Source organism: Bubalus kerabau, chromosome 17 (genome assembly GCF_029407905.1).
Source record: "Bubalus kerabau isolate K-KA32 ecotype Philippines breed swamp buffalo chromosome 17, PCC_UOA_SB_1v2, whole genome shotgun sequence".
Classification (NCBI taxonomy): Eukaryota; Metazoa; Chordata; class Mammalia; order Artiodactyla; family Bovidae; genus Bubalus; species Bubalus kerabau.
The window spans coordinates 4,764,224-4,774,327 of NC_073640.1; the positions used below are offsets into that span (position 1 = coordinate 4,764,224).

General features: G+C 47.0%; 1 protein-coding gene across 4 annotated transcripts in view; it reads right to left on the minus strand.

Annotated features, from left to right (window-relative positions):
• Positions 1–2,982, minus strand: part of IL34 (interleukin 34) — a 60,706-nt gene extending 57,724 nt beyond the window's left edge. For 2 of the 4 annotated variants that reach the window (XM_055551563.1, XM_055551566.1), the window contains exon 1: positions 2,514–2,977. The gene's annotated coding sequence lies outside the window, so the exon portion shown is untranslated. Of the gene's footprint in view, positions 1–2,513 lie in introns of all 4 variants that reach the window. The other 2 variants (XM_055551567.1, XM_055551568.1) reach the window with 2 other exon arrangements.
• Positions 2,983–10,104: the final 7,122 nt, after the last annotated feature.

Sequence of the window (10,104 nt, forward strand, 5' to 3'; positions counted from 1 at the left end):
TCTTCACCCACAAGATGGCCCCAAACGGGAAGTCCTAGCTAGTTCTCCAGGCGTGGCTATTGAGCCTTCCTGGCTGAGATGCACAGACAGAACTCTTGGCAGCTGCTGGGAAGCTCCAGAGTACATTCCCAGGATGACTGCAACCCTGTTCCGGGGTACACTACTCCCCAGTTGTGGGACACGGCTGTCAGACAAAAGTGTGCAGAGTAGTCAGAGCCCAGAAGCTCCAGGATTCTCACAGACTTAGAGGCCGCCGTTCTCAGACTGCCGTGGAGCCTCTCTGGGTCACAGAGTCAGACTGTCCACTTCAGACAGGATGCCTCTTCCTCCCAAGACCAAGGCTGGGTCCCGGACAGCTACCATGGACAGACAGTGTTACAGGGGTGGGGAGTGTGGCCTCCAGAGACACTTTGCAGACGCCCAGAAGAAAGGAGCTGGAAGAAACCTGAGTGCCTTAAATCTCACTGGAGGCTGGAGAGAAGACCCTGGCTCTGAGGATGGCAGAGCTGGACCAGAGCCCCAGAGCCCTGGGGCCCAACTCGCAAGCCAGGCTCCCCCACACCAGCTTATCTTGTCCTCCTTGCCCCCCATCTCTGCCTCACAGATTATTCTTCCCTTTCAAGCGGGGTATCTTGCAGGGCCCAGGCAGCCACTGTTTCCTCTGTCCCTTGGGATGGGCTGTACACCTGTACCAAGAGCAGGGAGCCTGTGTTATACATCTCTCCCGAGCGTCCAGCACCATGAATGATGAGTGTTTGTTGACTGACAATGAACGTGAGTCTTCTGCCTATCTTTTATGGCTAATTCTGGTACTTTCCCAAAGGCTCTGGAACATGGTCTTGACCTTCCACAGTAATGGGCCACTAAGTGCCAGCCGCTCGGGCTCTATAATTTCATGTAATTCTCTAGCGCAGGTATTAACATTCCCATTTTACAGATGGGGAAACTGACACTCAGAGGAGTCCATTGACCAGGAATTGGTATGGCCGGTATTAGAACCCAGCCTGGGTGCATTTCTCCGTGCCTCGATGTGGCCTCCCAGGGATCTACCAGGGTAGAGGACAAAGGTGGGTCCACAGGCTTTGGAGGAACCCTCCACTCTGTCAAGTGATCCCTGAGACCTGACCTCTGAGGAGGGTGGCTAAGAGATGGGACTGGTGGCATTCAGGTCTGATAGCTGGTGGCCGAGAGTCTGGGTGACCTTCAGAAAGAGGCTGATTTGAACTGCTGGTTCCCCAGTGCCCAGTTCACCAGCCTTAGCACGGATTGGGGCAAAGTTAAACAAACAAATAACATCTCTAACAGGAGGCTAAATTAGAAGGGGGGAAGAGGTCAAAAAATGCCCCTGAGGTGACTGTCTCAATTCTGCCTCGCGTCTGAAACGGCCCAGAGGAAGCCCCAGGTTTGAAAGAGCCTTCCAGGGTGCTTATTATGCACCAACACTGTTTTACAAATACTCTCTCTGCCTTTCCTGTACCGCTAAGGAGTTTTAAAGTCTGTATTCTACATGTGAACTAACTGAAGTCATTAGGTGAGGGTTCAAGGTCAGGCAGCTATTCATACAAGCCCAGGCTCTCCTGCCTTCAAAGGCCAAGTCTTAACCACTGTACTAAACTGCCTCCAGCCCACTTCCTGAAAAATTTAGAGAAAACAAGTTCCCCACCCACTCCCTCATGCCATCACGGTCCTGAAAATCTTATGAATGAGCTGACCCCACGTGTAACATGAGCTGAGCTACAAAAATGTTCTTGCCCTTTATCCCAAGTATTTATTCTGGATGGAGAATAAAATCCAAAAGAGAGATTAACAGAAAAAAAAAATCTAAAAGAAGTTATTTCCACAGAGTTGTCCATAAAAGCCGAATTATTAATCACGAAACACCTGGAAGCGATCTAAACCTCACAACTAAGGGACAAAGGATGCATATCCTGGAGGACACCACATGGACTTAAAAACCAGTTAGTTGGTTTCCATGCAAAGTGCAAAAGCAGAACACTTCATTTTAATTTCAGAATACTGTTGCAACAAAACCATCTGAAGGAAGAAGCCTAACTTATGCCATTTTATTTTTTCCTTTCCTTTAGAGAATTTTAAGTCAATTTCTGATAAGGTAATTCATGTCCATAACTCACGCACACAGTAATACATTAAGATCTAAAAACCAAAGCAATATCCGGTGGAAGAGCCCTCAGTAACCCATGACAACCATTTAAGAATGTGGGTTTGTTGATTTACAAAACTCAGAAGGGAATGCGTAGAGAAGTAACTTGCTTTATAGCTCTTTGGACTGCTTTTCTCCTGCAAAGCTGATGAAAGCAAAGGTTTAAAGAAGAATGCAGAGCAGAGAATTCACACCATTTTTCTAAGACGTAATTCAGAGCTTCTTGCTGGGACTGTTTTTCAAGTCTAGCTCAAATCCCTCTTGCTGTGATCTGTGAAGGAAGCAGCTAAGTTGGGTTTTGAACAAGTCAGGCAAAGAAAACTACATGAGAGAAAATCAACCACTTTCTTACCTGTTCTAGTACCAAGATACAGTCTTCTAGGGCTTCACTGGCAGCTTTAAAGGGCTTCAGGGCTTGGAACAGGTACCAAGGGCAGGGGGCAGTGGGTGCCAGGTGGGAAAGGCTGTGGCTTCCCCCAGTGCACAGTCCAGGCTTCCCGACTGATGGGAAGGGCGGGGAAAGCAGGCCACTGCAACTGATTCAGAAACTGGAGCCAGCAAGGGCGGGGCAGGGCCACGTGGCCCCAGCCTGCCTCGGAGAGTGGAGTAGGAGGGGGCCACAAGCCCAGAGGATCAGCCAGGAACTCTTCTGACCAAGTGCGCCAGGCAAGTTAACGGTGGAAGTCCCCAGACCAAGTCTTGGCTCCTAGGCAGGATGGGCTGTTTTAGGGGGCTATGCCAACTCCTCTCCCTCGCACATTTATTCCAACAAGAACCCTTCCACAAAACTTAACCGTAGTGATGTAGTACTGTCTGGACTGCACGTGTACACAGGGGAACAAACATCAGAGGAAGAAAAGGCCTTTGATAAATATCATCAGTGTTGAGGACCAATCAATACCCAGCCTACAGATGGAGACATGAGCCCAGAGAGAGGAAGTATCTAAACCAAGATCACACAGCCAGAGGGCTTCCTTCTTTCCATGTCTCCAGGCCTGTCCTGGTGTAATGCGTGGTGTGGCACAGTGTCTGTGGGAGTGCCTGGTGACACAACAGATGCTCAAGCCCATCTCCAAGGACAAGGAGCACTCTCACTTTGCCTGGGTCAGAATGAGAGCTGAGAACAGTTCTGCCAGCAGTTCTGTGGCCACCGAAGGGGGAGCTCCATCTCTACCTAGTTTTCAGAGCAAGGTCTTACGTACTTAGACCATATTCGGAGTGCTTAGGGGTGGGCCAATTCCCCAAGGGAGCCTTGCAGGATCTTAGTTCCCCGGCCAGGATTGAACCCAGGCCATGACAGTGAAAGCGCCAAGTCCTAGCCACTGAACTGCCCGGAATTTCCCTCAAGGAATCCTTCAGCTTCTCTACCAGTGGACAAGTAAAGAGCAAGGGATCAGGGAAGGGCTGTGTTCAAAGCATCAAACTATCCAAGATAGTTTGCAGGTTTCCCTGATACAAGCACAGGATCCTTCACTAAGAGGTCCTTTATTTAACATTTAGGATTCCACAGCACCTGGTTTGGGAAATGCTGGCCTAGATATGAGCATGTCTTATTCTGAATGTTAATGCTTGGCACAAGTACTTGTTCAAAAAATTTCTCAAGAAATGGTTTCTCAATTGGACTGACAAAACCGGATTTCTGGTTTGGCCCTGGACTTGCAGTAAGACAATAATGCCTACATTTGGAATGTACTGGGTTGGCCAAGAAGCTCGTTAGGATTCTTCCATGTTACAGAAAAACCGGAACCAACTTTTTGGCCAACCCAAAACTATGGCTAACTCCCTGCTCCCATCTGCAAGCCAGTGACGGCGCCGGCCACACCCTCAGCAAGGTCTTGCTGTATTTGTGCCCAGCTGAGTGGAGCAGTTGAGTAGCCCATGGGAGGACAGATGGGGTGGAAGTGATGGGGTACAGCACAGGATGGGGCCCTGCAGAAGTCTGAACAAAACTCCTCTGTGCCCTCTCTGGGACCTCGTGGCTTAGAGGGATATCCCTTTCTTTCAAGGCATCACATATACGACTGCAGTTCAAGATAGGGGTGGCTCCAGGTCTCCCAAGGCTTTTGGACCCAAGTTCAGTGGCCAAACCTCCTCAGATCCCCAGAAGCTCAGTGGAAAGTACTTTACTGTTCCTATGATAACCCCTAGAGGTTGGTCTTTTACAGAAAGGAAGCTGAGGCCCAGCTTAGAGACTGGTGAAGCCAGGTCATGTGACTTCGCATCCAGCGTTCTGCAATGGACTTCACTCCCACTTTACACGTGGCAGATGGGATCTGGTTTCAGACTGACTTATGTGAAGTCCCTCTCCGGCTGCAGCGTCAGCTCCTTAAAGGCGAGAGACTCCTCAGTGGGCCGTGTTTACAGCACTGCATGCACCCACCCCCAGGGACTCACAGTGAATGCTGACACTTCTCTTCACCATCACGTCACACTAGCTCACACACATTTCACTCATGACCCCAAATTATTAACTTTGAAAACTGTCTTGAAATGACCTAATCAAAAGCAGGTCTCATTCCCAGAGATTTTGCTTTATAGAAAAGGGTAAATTCTGCTGGGTGGGCCTGTGGGATAAAATTTTGAGGACCAGACTCTAAAAGACAGAGGTGGGGAACTGAGGTGACTTTGACTCAGGGATCACAGCCAAACCTGACTGGGTACTGACTGAACTGCTGCATTTAGAGGGTGAGGTGGTACGGACTCTTTAGCTTTGTCCTCTAGGGGAAACTTGGTGTTCTGATTTCTTTTGCTTCATTTTTAACAAGAAGCCATGTTCCCTCAGTCACCTGGAGGCCACCTAGTGATTTCCAGGTCTGATTATTACCAGATTGCAAAACAGACAGATGCCCAGTCATCCCTAGCAGACTAATTTGGGGCAGAACAGATGTTGCCACTGCAACAGGTTCCCTGAGCTAAAATCTTTGGCTGTCTCTGATTTCCCCCAGAAGTCCCAATGCTGTGACTGTTTTATCTGAGGAAACTAGTGACATGGGCCTTAGGCTTGCTGGCAGATTCACCTCACCACCAGACTCAGAGGGACAGAAACTACTCTGTTATAAGGACTCCTGGGTGCAGTAGAGCAGACATTCGAGGAGCTGGCACACCGTAGGTGCTCAGGCAACGCTGGTGGAATAAATGAATGTAGCACCATCTTCTAGTGGATTAGGCATGTCTCTTGATGTTGACTTCTAAAGCCTCTATAGAAACAGCTCTTGGTTATGTTGATGCAGAGTGGTGAAGGGGATTTTCCTGAGTGCTGTGGAGTCCACATCCACTGACTTCAGTTCAGACTTCATACAAGGTCCATAGTGGGTTATCAGATCCCCAAATATAAATCAGCCACTGACAGCAGAGGTGTTGAGTCCTACCTACATATACCAGTCATCTGTATCCCTACATTGTTTTTTTGAACATTTCACTTCAGCACCAGAGCTCTGTATATGGCCCTTAAAGATATTTTAAGGGTGCAATAAACTTAAAAATATTCACATAAAATATTAACATGCAAATGAGCAAGTGGATGATTCACACAAACCCATGCCATTTCTACTTTGAATAGAAACAGAATTTAGGAATTAAAGCTGAAAGCCAGGTTGATTCATCTGCAGAACTCTCCAAACGTTTCTGGCTTCCCACCAACAACCTCAAAAGGGGCTGCAGTCGTGAGAGCAGCATGAGTTCTGGAGATGAGAGCTTTCCCTATGAGTAAGTGAACCTCAAGAGCCTTTTCCAGTCCCAGCAGCTGTCTTGCTAGCAATACATTAAAAAAAAAAAACAGATAAAAGCTGACATTCCACCCACAGTCCAACTTGAACCCCCTCCCCCCAAGGAATGCTATTCCTAGCAAAAGATCTTCCAAATGAAACAACATCTGTGGAACCTCTACTCGTGAGGTCAGGGAAACGCTGAGGCAGTTAAAACTTTTTGAGTCCTTTTTTCAGACCCAAGTTGCAGAGACTTAAAGGCAGCAGAAAAAGAGCAATCCTAATAAGCAAGGGCAAATGCCTTGGTGGGGTGACACTCCTGTTCCGTTGCAGCCTCTAATGTGTGTTCTGCACAGCAGCAGAGTTCTCCACTTAACGGGTTACACAACTAAACCAAAGGAGTTGATGTGGTCCCCTTAACACAGATGGAGTTTGCAATGTAGCCTCATCCAATCACTACATTTTACTAAAAACTTTCTCTAGGTCCTACAGCAGAAACTCTGAACTAGACAAGACTGGTCTCAACATATTCAAGCCTAATTCCTTGTGTCTGGGATCCTAAACTTCCATTTGTCAGAGTCCCTGTTTTGCAGAGAACGAGCAAACTCACGGTCATGCAGAGGGAGCTCAATGGTGACAATTCCTGGATATGACACCTAAAAACTCAAGCAACAAAATAAAAAAATGAGCACGTGGGACTCAATTAGACTACCATACAGCAAACGGAGAAGGCAATGGCGCCCACTCCAGTGCTCTTGCCTGGAGAATCCCGTGGGTGGAGGAGCCTGGAGGGCTAGCCCATGGGTCGCTGAGGGTCGGACACGACTGAGTGACTTCACTTTCATGCATTGGAGAAGGCAATGGCACCCACTCCAGTGCTCTTGCCTGGAAAATCCCATGGATGGAGGAGCCTGGAAGGCTAGTCCATGGGTTGCTGAGGGTCAGACACGACTGAGCGACTTCACTTTCATGCATTGGAGAAGGCAATGGCAACCCACTCCAGTGTTCTTGCCTGGAGAATCCCAGGGACGGGGGGAGCCTGGTGGGCTGCCGTCTATGGGGTCGCACAGAGTCGGACACGACTGAAGTGACTTAGCATAGCATACAGCAAAAGAAACAAAGTCAAAGACATCCTATGGAATGGGGGAAATTATTTGCAAGCCAGGTGTCTGATAAAGGGCTAACATCCAAAAACATAAAGAACTCAGAGAACTCAACAGCAAAAACAAAAAAATCCAATTAAAAAATAGGCAAAGGACCTGAACAGGCTTTTTTCTTTGAAAGATACATGAATGGCCAACAGGTATGTGAAAAGTTGCTCAACAAAACTAGTCATTAGAAAAATGCAAATCAAACCACAATATGCTAAATCAGTTCTCACCTGTTAGAACCAGCATGAGGAAAACAAGTGATAAATGGTGCTGAGGATGTGAGGAAAAGGGGGCCCTCGCGCACTGCTGGTGGGACTGTAAACTGGTACAGCCACTGGCACAGTACAGACAACTCTCAAAAACTTGAAAATGTGAAAAAAAAAAAAAAAAGAAAATGTGGTGTGTGTATATGTATAGTAAAATATTATTCAGTCATAAAGAAGGAAATCCTGCCATTCGCAGGATTGGATAAATCTTGAGGGCATTGCTGCTGCTGCTAAGTCGCTGCAGCCTTGTCCGACTCTGTGCGACCCCATAGACGGCAGCCCACCAGGCTCCCCCGTCCCTGGGATTCTCCAGGCAAGAACACTGGAGTGGGTTGCCATTTCCTTCTCCAATGCACGAAAATGAAAAGTGAAAATGAAGTCGTGTCCAACTCCTAGCGACCCCATGGACTGCAGCCTACCAGGCTCCTCCGTCCATGGGATTTTCTAGTCAAGAGTACTGGAGTGGGGTGCCATATGCTAAAGTGAAATAACCTAGAAACAAGACGACAAATTACCCTGTAACTTCACTTAGATACAGAATCTATAAAACCAAATAACTTATAGAAAAAGACCAGATTTGTAAGGGAAGGAGCGGAAGGGAGAACAGGGGGACAGGACACTATAACAAAGAGGTCAAAAGATAGAACTTCCAGTTAAAAGAGAAAAAAGTACTAGGAATATAGTGTACAACATGATGACTAAACACTGCTATGTGATATAGTTGGTAACAATAAATCCTAAGAATTCTCTTCAGAAATCTTCTCATTTTGCCTTTTCAAGAGATGATGAATTAGACTATATATATCAAACCATTATGATGTACACCTTAAACAAACACAATGATGTATGTGAATTAGATCAAAACTGGAGAAAAGAAAATCTTTCCAGCTGTGAGAATTCATGAAGAATCAAGCCCAGAGAACGTCCCTCAATTATGGCGCTGAAATGCTGTCTGAGCATCCTCCAAAGCTCTTGATCTTATTCAGCACCCATCTGACAAGGGTGACAGAGACAGCGATCGTGAGGCAGTGTGAGGGGAAGAGAACATCACTGTGATTTGTCAGGGGTGGGAAGGGAAGGGGATCCACACTCTCGTTAGCTCCTGGAGGAAAATGGAGGACTTAACCATGCTTATCTAGGCCCACATAGTGAGAGCTCACATGTGGATCAGGAAGAACCTATAATGTGCTGGGCGGACTGCTGGGTGTTTGAAGTCTATGCCCGCATTTTACTGACATCAAACTGTTTATCTCCCCGTTATGCATGAGAAGTCAATGGCCTGACCAAAATCATGAATCTAATCAGAGGCAGAGACCTGATGGAACTCAGGCCTGTGAGTGGCCTAAGGGATGATTTTCATGATTAGGAAATTTGGGGGGAAAAATAAACATAGTTTGTACTCCCAAGATACCGAGTCACTGATGTGCTGCTTAGCGCTGTAATTCAGAGGAACTAAGACGTGACTACGTTCTTCGGGACTCCCGAGCAGCATATACTGCATCTCTCCCTTCTTTCTACGGCGGGGGAGCCAAGCCTCCAAATTGTCAAACGGGTTGCCCAAGCTCACTTGGCAGTTATTCGACCTAACCAGAGCGAACTTGTTGCCTGATTACTTCACACGTGTAGGCTTCTCTCCCCTACGAAAATGTCAAGTCCAGCTGAACGAGCCCTGATTTCTCACATGCTTAGCACAACGCTCAGAATATTAGCTCATAATCTGTTGTCATGTTAACATTTCCCAGTACACACCCATATTTCTCTGACGATTCCACTGAGCGTGTACCATCTTCCCAGGAACACAGGAGAGCCTTGTAACATACTGGAAGCACAGGATGATCCAATGTGAAATTCACCCTCGCCTGGCCTTCAAGGCAGCTCTCGGGTGGGGCACTAATCACATGACCATATACATTCCCAGTTGGATAAGATCTAAAATTAAGATTCAGTTATCATATGCTATAAAATCAGAAGGGCTTCAAATGGCCTAATCCCAAATTTCCCTCCCCACTCTGTTTTCATGAATGAGGTTCCCTTGCTAAATAATCCTCCATGTCAAAGGACCAGGCACAGTTCCTGCCCACCTCTGGCTAGCAGTCTGTGGGTTTATTCCAACAAGCCAATCACAACTTCCCAAAGGAACTAGGAATTGCCCTTTCCTGATATTCCAAAGCCTCCCAAAGCCCCCCATTGTTTACTGGGTTCCTGAGTGCAATCCCTGTTGTCTTGCATAGCCTGCAGTATCCCTAAGTATACATGGTTTCTCCCTCCCCTGGGCTGGACCAATAAACTGCTGTCTACATGGTCAGAACAACAAAAGGGTGGCAATTCCTGATTCTATCGTTTTCCTTTCCTTGGAACACTGTTCAGTGTTACGTGCCAGCCTGGATGGGAGGGGAGTTTGGAGGAGAATGGATACGTAAATATGTATGGTTAAGTCCCTTGGCTATTCACCTGAAACTATCATTGTTAACTGGCTATACCAATACAAAATAAGGAGTTTAAAGTTTGGGAAAAATTTTTTTTTCCTTTCTTACATAACTGCCTACTATTGTAGGAAGAAAAGGAGAGAGGCTGGGAACAAGGAGCTATCGCTCAAACATCTATGCCGTTTCCCATACTACTGCACATCAATGCCACACAGTCTGACAAGAGACATGGAATGAGTGCGGGCCACGGGGAAATGAGCCCTGGAATCAGGCTATGCAGATGTAATTCCAAAGTGCGGTCTACTAAGCACACCCATGAGCTAAGTGAAAAAGAAAAAGTGTCCGTTAGGGATTCAATGCCTGGCAAAATGAGGTCTCTACTGACAGTCTCCTATC